Source organism: Oncorhynchus nerka, linkage group LG15 (assembly GCF_034236695.1).
Source record: "Oncorhynchus nerka isolate Pitt River linkage group LG15, Oner_Uvic_2.0, whole genome shotgun sequence".
Taxonomy (NCBI): domain Eukaryota; kingdom Metazoa; phylum Chordata; class Actinopteri; order Salmoniformes; family Salmonidae; genus Oncorhynchus; species Oncorhynchus nerka.
This window is the reverse complement of record NC_088410.1, coordinates 12,530,638-12,544,898: the sequence shown is the minus strand read 5'-3', so window position 1 is coordinate 12,544,898 and position 14,261 is coordinate 12,530,638. Positions and strand designations below refer to the sequence as shown.

General features: G+C 41.1%; 1 pseudogene; it reads right to left on the bottom strand.

Moving 5' to 3' along the window:
• Positions 1-14,154, bottom strand: part of LOC115128075 (GTPase IMAP family member 4-like) — a 64,792-nt pseudogene extending 50,638 nt beyond the window's left edge.
• Positions 14,155-14,261: the final 107 nt, after the last annotated feature.

The following is a 14,261-nucleotide window of genomic DNA, read 5'->3' as shown; positions in this document are numbered from 1 at the left end:
ACAGCGTCATCTAATGCGTTACAACCACTACTCCACTAATACAGCGTCATCTAATACGTTACAACCACTACTCCGCTAATACGTTACAACCACTACTCCACTAATATGTTACAACCACTACTCCACTAATACGTTACAACCACTACTCCACTAATACGTTACAACCACTACTCCGCTAATACGTTACAACCACTACTCCACTAATACGTTACAACCACTACTCCACTAATACAGCTTCATCTAATGCGTTACAACCACTACTCCACTAATACAGCGTCATCTAATGCGTTACAACCACTACTCCACTAATACGTTACAACCACTACTCCACTAATACGTTACAACCACTACTCCGCTAATACAGCGTCATCTAATGCATTACAACCACTACTCCGCTAATACAGCGTCATCTAATGCATTACAACCACTACTCCGCTAATACAGCGTCATCTAATGCATTACAACCACTACTCCGCTAATGCATTACAACCACTACTCCACTAATACAGCGTCATCTAATGCATTACAACCACTACTCCGCTAATGCATTACAACCACTACTCCGCTAATACAGCGTCATCTAATGCATTACAACCACTACTCCGCTAATGCATTACAACCACTACTCCGCTAATGCATTACAACCACTACTCCGCTAATGCATTACAACCACTACTCCGCTAATACAGCTTCATCTAATGCATTACAACCACTACTCCGCTAATACAGCGTCATCTAATGCGTTACAACCACTACTCCACTAATACAGCGTCATCTAATGCATTACAACCACTACTCCACTAATACAGCTTCATCTAATGCATTACAACCACTACTCCACTAATACAGCTTCATCTAATGCGTTACAACCACTACTCCACTAATACAGCGTCATCTAATGCGTTACAACCACTACTCCACTAATACAGCGTCATCTAATGCGTTACAACCACTACTCCACTAATACAGCACAACCACTACTCCACTAATACAGCGTCATCTAATGCATTACAACCACTACTCCACTAATACAGCTTCATCTAATGCGTTACAACCACTACTCCACTAATACAGCGTCATCTAATGCATTACAACCACTACTCCACTAATACAGCGTCATCTAATGCGTTACAACCACTACTCCACTAATACAGCTTCATCTAATGCATTACAACCACTACTCCACTAATACAGCGTCATCTAATGCGTTACAACCACTACTCCACTAATACAGCGTCATCTAATGCGTTACAACCACTACTCCACTAATACAGAGTCATCTAATGCGTTACAACCACTACTCCACTAATACAGCGTCATCTAATGCGTTACAACCACTACTCCGCTAATACGTTACAACCACTACTCCACTAATATGTTACAACCACTACTCCACTAATACGTTACAACCACTACTCCACTAATACGTTACAACCACTACTCCACTAATACGTTACAACCACTACTCCACTAATACAGCTTCATCTAATGCGTTACAACCACTACTCCACTAATACAGCGTCATCTAATGCGTTACAACCACTACTCCACTAATACGTTACAACCACTACTCCACTAATACGTTACAACCACTACTCCGCTAATACAGCGTCATCTAATGCATTACAACCACTACTCCGCTAATACAGCGTCATCTAATGCATTACAACCACTACTCCGCTAATACAGCGTCATCTAATGCATTACAACCACTACTCCGCTAATGCATTACAACCACTACTCCGCTAATACAGCGTCATCTAATGCATTACAACCACTACTCCGCTAATGCATTACAACCACTACTCCGCTAATACAGCGTCATCTAATGCATTACAACCACTACTCCACTAATGCATTACAACCACTACTCCGCTAATGCATTACAACCACTACTCCGCTAATGCATTACAACCACTACTCCGCTAATACAGCTTCATCTAATGCATTACAACCACTACTCCGCTAATACAGCGTCATCTAATGCGTTACAACCACTACTCCACTAATACAGCGTCATCTAATGCATTACAACCACTACTCCACTAATACAGCTTCATCTAATGCGTTACAACCACTACTCCACTAATACAGCTTCATCTAATGCATTACAACCACTACTCCACTAATACAGCGTCATCTAATGCATTACAACCACTACTCCACTAATACAGCGTCATCTAATGCATTACAACCACTACTCCACTAATACAGCGTCATCTAATGCACAACCACTACTCCACTAATACAGCTTCATCTAATGCGTTACAACCACTACTCCACTAATACAGCGTCATCTAATGCATTACAACCACTACTCCACTAATACAGCATCAATCTAATGCATTACAACCACTACTCCACTAATACAGCGTTCATCTAATGCATTACAACCACTACTCCACTAATACAGCGTCATCTAATGCATTACAACCACTACTCCACTAATACAGCGTCATCTAATGCACAACCACTACTCCACTAATACAGCGTCATCTAATGCACAACCACTACTCCACTAATACAGCGTAATCTAATGCATTACAACCACTACTCTGCTAATACAGCTTCATCTAATGCGTTACAACCACTACTCCGCTAATACAGCGTCATCTAATGCATTACAACCACTACTCCACTAATACAGCGTAATCTAATGCATTACAACCACTACTCCACTAATACAGCTTCATCTAATGCGTTACAACCACTACTCCACTAATACAGCGTCATCTAATGCATTACAACCACTACTCCACTAATACAGCTTCATCTAATGCGTTACAACCACTACTCCACTAATACAGCGTCATCTAATGCGTTACAACCACTACTCCACTAATACAGCGTCATCTAATGCGTTACAACCACTACTCCACTAATACAGCGGCATCTAATGCGTTACAACCACTACTCCACTAATACAGCGTAATCTAATGCATTACAACCACTACTCTGCTAATACAGCTTCATCTAATGCGTTACAACCACTACTCCACTAATACAGCTTCATCTAATGCGTTACAACCACTACTCCACTAATACAGCGTCATCTAATGCATTACAACCACTACTCCACTAATACAGCGTCATCTAATGCGTTACAACCACTACTCCACTAATACAGCGTAATCTAATGCATTACAACCACTACTCCACTAATACAGCTTCATCTAATGCGTTACAACCACTACTCCACGAATACAGCGGCATCTAATGCGTTACAACCACTACTCCACTAATACAGCGTAATCTAATGCATTACAACCACTACTCCACTAATACAGCTTCATCTAATGCGTTACAACCACTACTCCGCTAATACAGCGTCATCTAATGCATTACAACCACTACTCCACTAATACAGCGTAATCTAATGCATTACAACCACTACTCTGCTAATACAGCTTCATCTAATGCGTTACAACCACTACTCCACTAATACAGCGTAATCTAATGCATTACAACCACTACTCCACTAATACAGCTTCATCTAATGCGTTACAACCACTACTCCACTAATACAGCGTCATCTAATGCGTTACAACCACTACTCCACTAATACAGCGTCATCTAATGCGTTACAACCACTACTCCACTAATACAGCGTCATCTAATGCGTTACAACCACTACTCCACTAATACAGCGTAATCTAATGCATTACAACCACTACTCTGCTAATACAGCTTCATCTAATGCGTTACAACCACTACTCCACTAATACAGCGTAATCTAATGCATTACAACCACTACTCCACTAATACAGCTTCATGTAATGCGTTACAACCACTACTCTGCTAATACAGCTTCATCTAATGCGTTACAACCACTACACCACTAATACAGCTTCATCTAATGCATTACAACCACTACTCTGCTAATACAGCTTCATCTAATGCGTTACAACCACTACTCCACTAATACAGCTTCATCTAATGCGTTACTCCACTAATACAGCACTAATGCTCCACTAATACAGCTTCATCTAATGCGTTACAACCACTACTCCACTAATACAGTCATCTAATGCGTTACAACCACTACTCCACTAATACAGCGTCATCTAATGCGTTACAACCACTACTCCACTAATACAGCGTCATCTAATGCGTTACAACCACTACTCCACTAATACAGCGTCATCTAATGCATTACAACCACTACTCCACTAATACAGCTTCATCTAATGCATTACAACCACTACTCCACTAATACAGCGTCATCTAATGCGTTACAACCACTACTCCACTAATACAGCTTCATCTAATGCATTACAACCACTACTCCACCAGCTACTAATGCGTTACAACCACTACTCCGCCAATACAGCGTCATCTAATGCGTTACAACCACTACTCCACTAATACAGAGTCATCTAATGCGTTACAACCACTACTCCACTAATACAGCGTCATCTAATACGTTACAACCACTACTCCGCTAATACGTTACAACCACTACTCCACTAATATGTTACAACCACTACTCCACTAATACGTTACAACCACTACTCCACTAATACGTTACAACCACTACTCCGCTAATACGTTACAACCACTACTCCACTAATACGTTACAACCACTACTCCACTAATACAGCTTCATCTAATGCGTTACAACCACTACTCCACTAATACAGCGTCATCTAATGCGTTACAACCACTACTCCACTAATACGTTACAACCACTACTCCACTAATACGTTACAACCACTACTCCGCTAATACAGCGTCATCTAATGCATTACAACCACTACTCCGCTAATACAGCGTCATCTAATGCATTACAACCACTACTCCGCTAATACAGCGTCATCTAATGCATTACAACCACTACTCCGCTAATGCATTACAACCACTAGCTAATACAGCGTCATCTAATGCATTACAACCACTACTCCGCTAATGCATTACAACCACTACTCCGCTAATACAGCGTCATCTAATGCATTACAACCACTACTCCACTAATACAACCACTCTAATGCATTACAACCACTACTCCGCTAATGCATTACAACCACTACTCCGCTAATACAGCTTCATCTAATGCATTACAACCACTACTCCGCTAATACAGCGTCATCTAATGCGTTACAACCACTACTCCACTAATACAGCGTCATCTAATGCATTACAACCACTACTCCACTAATACAGCTTCATCTAATGCGTTACAACCACTACTCCACTAATACAGCGTCATCTAATGCATTACAACCACTACTCCACTAATACAGCGTCATCTAATGCGTTACAACCACTACTCCACTAATACAGCGTCATCTAATGCATTACAACCACTATCCGCGTTTACAACCACTACTCCACTAATACAGCGTCATCTAATGCATTACTAATGCATTACAACCACTACTCCACTAATACAGCTCATCTAATGCATTACAACCACTACTCCACTAATACAGCTTCATCTAATGCATTACAACCACTACTCCGCTAATACAGCGTCATCTAATGCCAACCACTACTCCACTAATACAGCGTCATCTAATGCATTACAACCACTAATACAGCGTCCATTACAACCACTACTCCACTAATACAGCTTCATCTAATGCGTTACAACCACTACTCCACTAATACAGCTTCATCTAATGCATTACAACCACTACTCCACTAATACAGCTCCACTCATCTAATGCATTACAACCACTACTCCACTAATACAGCGTCATCTAATGCTTACAACCACTACTCCACTAATACAGCGTCATCTAATGCGTTACAACCACTACTCCACTAATACAGCGTCATCTAATGCGTTACAACCACTACTCCACTAATACAGCCACTACTCATCTAATGCGTTACAACCACTACTCCACTAATACAGCTTCATCTAATGCGTTACAACCACTACTCCACTAATACATTACAACCACTACTCCACTAATACAGCGTCATCTAATGCGTTACAACCACTACTCCACTAATACGTTACAACCACTACTCCACTAATACAGCTTCATCTAATGCGTTACAACCACTACTCCACTAATACAGCGTCATCTAATGTTACAACCACTACTCCACTAATACAGCGTAAACCACTACTCCTAATACAGTTACAACCACTACTCCAAATGCACTACAACCACTACTCCACTAATACAGCTTCATCTAATGCATTACAACCACTACTCCACTAATACAGCGTCATCTAATGCATTACAACCACTACTCCACTAATACACAACCACTACTCCATCTAATGCATTACAACCACTACTCCACTAATACAGCGTCATCTAATGCATTACAACCACTACTCCACTAATACAGCGTCATCTAATGCATTACAACCACTACTCCACTAATACAGCGTCATCTAATGCATTACAACCACTACTCCGCTAATGCATTACAACCACTACTCCACTAATACAGCTTCATCTAATGCATTACAACCACTACTCCGCAACCACTACTCCACTAATACAGCTTCATCTAATGCATTACAACCACTACTCCACTAATACAGCTTCATCTAATGCATTACAACCACTACTCCACTAATACAGCTTCATCTAATGCGTTACAACCACTACTCCACTAATACAGCGTCATCTAATGCGTTACAACCACTACTCCACTAATACAGCTTCATCTAATGCGTTACAACCACTACTCCACTAATACAGCGTCATCTAATGCTATTACAACCAACCACTACTCCACTAATACAGCGTCATCTAATACAGCGTTACAACCACTACTCCACTAATACAGCGTCATCTAATGCGTTACAACCACTACTCCACTAATAATGTTACAACCACTACTCCACTAATACACATCTAATGCGTTACAACCACTACTCCAATCTACTTAATACAGCGTCACTAATGCATTACAACCACTACTCCACTAATACAGCTCATCTAATGCGTTACAACCACTACTCCACTAATACAGCGTCATCTAATGCGTTACAACCACTACTCCACTAATACACAACCACTACACAGCTTCATCTAATGCGTTACAACCACTACTCCACTAATACTACTCCACTAATACAGCTTCATCTAATGCGTTACAACCACTACTCCACTCATACTCAACCACTACTCCACTAATACAGCTTCATCTAATGCATTAAAACCACTACTCCACCAATACAGCTTCATCTAATGCATTACAACCACTACTCCACTAATACAGCTTCATCTAATGCGTTACAACCACTACTCCACCAATACAGCTTCATCTAATGCATTACAACCACTACTCCACTAATACAGCTTCATCTAATACGTTACAACCACTACTCCACTAATACAGCGTCATCTAATGCATTACAACCACTACTCCACTAATACAGCTTCATCTAATGCGTTACAACCACTACTCCACTAATACAGCGTCATCTAATGCGTTACAACCACTACTCCACTAATACAGCTTCATCTAATGCGTTACAACCACTACTCCACTAATACAGCGTCATCTAATGCGTTACAACCACTACTCCACTAATACAGCTTCATCTAATGCGTTACAACCACTACTCCACTAATACAGCGTCATCTAATGCGTTACAACCACTACTCCACTAATACAGCTTCATCTAATGCATTACAACCACTACTCCACTAATACAGCTTCATCTAATGCATTACAACCACTACTCCACTAATACAGCGTCATCTAATGCGTTACAACCACTACTCCACTAATACAGCGTCATCTAATGCGTTACAACCACTACTCCGCTAATACGTTACAACCACTACTCCACTAATACGTTACAACCACTACTCCACTAATACGTTACAACCACTACTCCGCTAATACGTTACAACCACTACTCCACTAATACGTTACAACCACTACTCCACTAATACAGCTTCATCTAATGCGTTACAACCACTACTCCACTAATACAGCGTCATCTAATGCGTTACAACCACTACTCCACTAATACAGCAACCACTACTCCACTAATACGTTACAACCACTACTCCACTAATACAGCGTCATCTAATGCATTACAACCACTACTCCGCTAATACAGCGTCATCTAATGCATTACAACCACTACTCCACTAATACAGCGTCATCTGCATTAATGCGTTACAACCACTACTCCACTAATACAGCGTCATCTAATGCATTACAACCACTACTCCACTAATACAGCGTCATCTAATGCATTACAACCACTACTCCACTAATACAGCGCATTACAACCACTACTCTAATGCATTACAACCACTACTCCGCTAATACAGCTTCATCTAATGCATCAACCACTACTCCGCTAATACAGCGTCATCTAATGCGTTACAACCACTACTCCACTAATACAGCGTCATCTAATGCATTACAACCACTACTCCACTAATACAGCTTCATCTAATGCATTACAACCACTACTCCACTAATACAGCGTCATCTAATGCGTTACAACCACTACTCCACTAATACAGCGTCATCTAATGCGTTACAACCACTACTCCACTAATACAGCGTCATCTAATGCGTTACAACCACTACTCCACTAATACAGCGTAATCTAATGCATTACAACCACTACTCTGCTAACTAATGCAACCACTACTCCGCTAATACAGCTATCTAATGCATTACAACCACTACTCCACTAATACAGCGTCATCTAATGCATTACAACCACTACTCCACTAATACAGCGTCATCTAATGCATTACAACCACTACTCCACTAATACAGCGTCATCTAATGCATACTCCACTAATACGTTACAACCACTACTCCACTAATACATTACAACCACTACTCCCACTAATACGTTACAACCACTACTCCACTAATAATGTTACAACCACTACTCCACTAATACAGCTTCATCTAATGCACAACCACTACTCCACTAATACAACGCTCATCTAATGCATTACAACCACTACTCCACTAATACAGCGTCATCTAATGCGTTACAACCACTACTCCACTAATACAACGTCATCTAATGCATTACAACCACTACTCCACTAATACAGCTTCATCTAATGCGTTACAACCACTACTCCACTAATACAGCGTCATCTAATGCGTTACAACCACTACTCCACTAATACGTTACAACCACTACTCCACTAATACAGCTTCATCTAATGCGTTACAACCACTACTCCACTAATACGTTACAACCACTACTCCACTAATACAGAGTCATCTAATGCGTTACAACCACTACTCCACTCATACGTTACAACCACTACTCCACTAATACAGCTTCATCTAATGCATTAAAACCACTACTCCACCAATACAGCTTCATCTAATGCATTACAACCACTACTCCACCAATACAGCTTCATCTAATGCGTTACAACCACTACTCCACTAATACAGCGTCATCTAATGCGTTACAACCACTACTCCACTAATACAGCTTCATCTAATGCGTTACAACCACTACTCCACCAATACAGCTTCATCTAATGCATTACAACCACTACTCCACCTATACAGCTTCATCTAATACGTTACAACCACTACTCCACTAATACAGCGTCATCTAATGCGTTACAACCACTACTCCACTAATACAGCGTCATCTAATGCGTTACAACCACTACTCCACTAATACAGCTTCATCTAATGCGTTACAACCACTACTCCACTAATACAGCTTCATCTAATGCGTTACTACCACTACTCCACTAATACAGCGTCATCTAATGCGTTACAACCACTACTCCACTAATACAGCGTAATCTAATGCATTACAACCACTACTCTGCTAATACAGCGTCATCTAATGCGTTACAACCACTACTCCACTAATACAGCGTCATCTAATGCATTACAACCACTACTCCACTAATACAGCGTCATCTAATGCGTTACAACCACTACTCCACTAATACGTTACAACCACTACTCCACTAATACAGCTTCATCTAATGCGTTACAACCACTACTCCACTAATACAGCGTCATCTAATGCATTACAACCACTACTCCACTAATACAGAGTCATCTAATGCATTACAACCACTACTCCACTAATACAGCTTCATCTAATGCATTACAACCACTACTCCACTAATACAGCGTCATCTAATGCATTACAACCACTACTCCACTAATACAGCGTCATCTAATGCATTACAACCACTACTCCACTAATACAGCGTATCTAATGCATTACAACCACTACTCTGCTAATACAGCGTCATCTAATGCACTACTCCACTAATACAGCGTCATCTAATGCATTACAACCACTACTCCACTAATACAGCGTCATCTAATGCGTTACAACCACTACTCCACTAATACAGCCACTACTCCACTAATACAGCTAATCTAATGCGTTACAACCACTACTCCACTAATACAGCGTCATCTAATGCATTACAACCACTACTCCACTAATACAGAGTCATCTAATGCATTACAACCACTACTCCACTAATACAGCTTCATCTAATGCATTACAACCACTACTCCACTAATACAGCGTCATCTAATGCGTTACAACCACTACTCCACTAATACAGAGTCATCTAATGCGTTACAACCACTACTCCACTAATACAGCTTCATCTAATGCATTACAACCACTACTCCACTAATACAGCGTCATCTAATGCGTTACAACCACTACTCCACTAATACAGCGTCATCTAATGCGTTACAACCACTACTCCACTAATACGTTACAACCACTACTCCACTAATACGTTACAACCACTACTCCACTAATACGTTACAACCACTACTCCGCTAATACAGCGTCATCTAATGCATTACAACCACTACTCCACTAATATAGCGTCATCTAATGCGTTACAACCACTACTCCACTAATACAGCATCATCTAATGCGTTACAACCACTACTCCACTAATACAGCGTCATCTAATGCGTTACAACCACTACTCCGCTAATACAGTGTCATCTAATGCATTACAACCACTACTCCACTAATACAGCGTCATCTAATGCGTTACAACCACTACTCCACTAATACAGCATCATCTAATGCGTTACAACCACTACTCCACTAATACAGCGTCATCTAATGCGTTACAACCACTACTCCACTAATACAGCATCATCTAATGCGTTACAACCACTACTCCACTAATACAGCGTCATCTAATGCGTTACAACCACTACTCCACTAATACAGAGTCATCTAATGCATTACAACCACTACTCCGCTAATACAGCGTCATCTAATGCATTACAACCACTACTCCACTAATACAGCGTCATCTAATGCGTTACAACCACTACTCCACTAATACAGCATCATCTAATGCGTTACAACCACTACTCCACTAATACAGCGTAATCTAATGCGTTACAACCACTACTCCGCTAATACAGCGTCATCTAATGCATTTCAACCACTACTCCGCTAATACAGCGTCATCTAATGCGTTACAACCACTACTCCACTAATACAGCTTCATCTAATGCATTACAACCACTACTCCGCTAATACAGCGTCATCTAATGCATTTCAACCACTACTCCGCTAATACAGCGTCATCTAATGCATTTCAACCACTACTCCACTAATACAGCGTCATCTAATGCGTTACAACCACTACTCCACTAATACAGCGTCATCTAATGCGTTACAACCACTACTCCACTAATGCATTACAACCACTACTCCACTAATACAGCGTCATCTAATGCGTTACAACCACTACTCCACTAATACAGCATCATCTAATGCGTTACAACCACTACTCCACTAATACAGCGTCATCTAATGCATTACAACCACTACTCCACTAATGCATTACAACCACTACTCCACTAATACAGCGTCATCTAATGCGTTACAACCACTACTCCGCTAATGCATTACAACCACTACTCCACTAATACAGCATCATCTAATGCGTTACAACCACTACTCCACTAATACGTTACAACCACTACTCCACTAATACGTTACAACCACTACTCCACTAATACGTTACAACCACTACTCCACTAATACAGCGTCATCTAATGCATTACAACCACTACTCCACTAATGCATTACAACCACTACTCCACTAATACAGCGTCATCTAATGCGTTACAACCACTACTCCGCTAATGCATTACAACCACTACTCCACTAATACAGCGTCATCTAATGCATTACAACCACTACTCCACTAATACAGCGTCATCTAATGCATTACAACCACTACTCCACTAATACAGCGTCATCTAATGCATTACAACCACTACTCCACTAATACAGCGTCATCTAATGCGTTACAACCACTACTCCACTAATGCATTACAACCACTACTCCACTAATACAGCGTCATCTAATGCGTTACAACCACTACTCCGCTAATGCATTACAACCACTACTCCACTAATACAGCGTCATCTAATGCGTTACAACCACTACTCCACTAATACAGCTTCTGCTACTCCGTCTTTCAGTCCTGAGAATATGTGTTCTGGGTCCAGGAAACTGGCCCCCAGTAAGACACTGGTAACACTGTCATGCTTAGTACCACGGTTTAATAACATGTCTTCCGTTATCAAGTTTATAGAGGTGGTCAAATAATTAGGAAAAGGAATTGCGTGTGGTGGGGATTCTCCACAGCCAGTAGTACTGGTGTTAGTGATCGACAATCTGCTGTGGGTCTGCGATGGGTGCATGTTGTTCAGATGAGTGCATGTTGTTCAGATCAGTGCACGTTGTTCAGATGGGTGCATGTTGTTCAGATGGGTGCATGTTGTTCAGATGGGTGCATGTTGTTCAGATGGGTGCATGTTGTTCAGATGAGTGCATGTTGTTCAGATGAGTGCACGTTGTTCAGATGGGTGCACGTTGTTCAGATGGGTGCATGTTGTTCAGATGGGTGCATGTTGTTCAGATGGGTGCATGTTGTTCAGATGGGTGCACGTTGTTCAGATGGGTGCACGTTGTTCAGATGGGTGCATGTTGTTCAGATGGGTGCATGTTGTTCAGATGGGTGCATGTTGTTCAGATGGGTGCATGTTGTTCAGATGGGTGCACGTTGTTCAGATGGGTGCATGTTGTTCAGATGGGTGCATGTTGTTCAGATGGGTGCATGTTGTTCAGATGGATGTGAACCTTCAACACCCGATGCCACAGGAAGGCCATAAAGATCATCAAGGACAACAACCACCCGAGCCACTGCCTGTTCACCCCGCTATCATCCAGTAGGTGAGGTCAGTACAGGTGCATCAAAGCAGGGACCGAGAGACTGAAAAATAGCTTCCATCTCAAGGCCATTAGACTGTTAAACAGCCACCACTAACATTGAGAGGCTGCTGTCAACATACAGACTCAAATCTCTGGCCACTTTAATAAATTGACTTAATAAAAGGTATCACTAGTCACTTTAAATAACACCACTATAATAATGTTTACATACCCTACATTACTCAACTCATTCATATGTATATACTGTAATCTATACCATCTACTGCATCTTGCCTATGCCGTTCGGCCATCGCGCATCCATATATTTGTACATATTCTTATTCATCCCTATACGTTTATGTGTATAAGGCAGTTGTTGTGAATTTGTTAGATATTACTGCATTGTCGGAACTAGAAGCATAAGCATTTCGCTACACTCGCATTAACATCTGCTAACCATGTGTATGTGACCAATAAAATGTGAAAATCTCTTCTCCACACAATGACGGTTCAGAGGGGAATCCAACGTAGTAACACAACCTGCCCAGTAGATGGCAATACGTATCGTAGAACTATTCAAACTGAGGAGTAGTTCTAATTCATCATTCTATGGCAGTGACATCACAGATGTTGTATTTCTGATTGTGTATTCTGCAGTACAGCGTGAACACAAGATAAGAAACTGTCCAAATTGAATGATTCTTGATTACAAAGTATTATTAAAGTATTGTTAGAACATCTAACACATTTCCTATTTTTCTGGAACGCTGGAGTAGCCTCGGATCACCGCGGAAGCAGATAACAAATGTAAACGTCACCTCTCTTTTGCATTTAAATTGACAAAGTGGTTGCAGGATCTTCTATCCACCTGACTCCGGATCGAGTTGAATCCCCAAAACCTGACTTTTCTGTCGACTGGTGCACCTAGTGTGGATACAGGTGAAAGCTGCAGACGGGGAGGTTCACACACGGAAACAAATCTCCAATCACCTGTTTGAACACGCAGAAAAGTGGGCGTGTCTATCAGTCAGAGCAGAAGTGTCAGCAGTTGCTGTGTTAACATGTTTTATCTCCCTGTGACAGATATCAAACTCTCCTTATAAG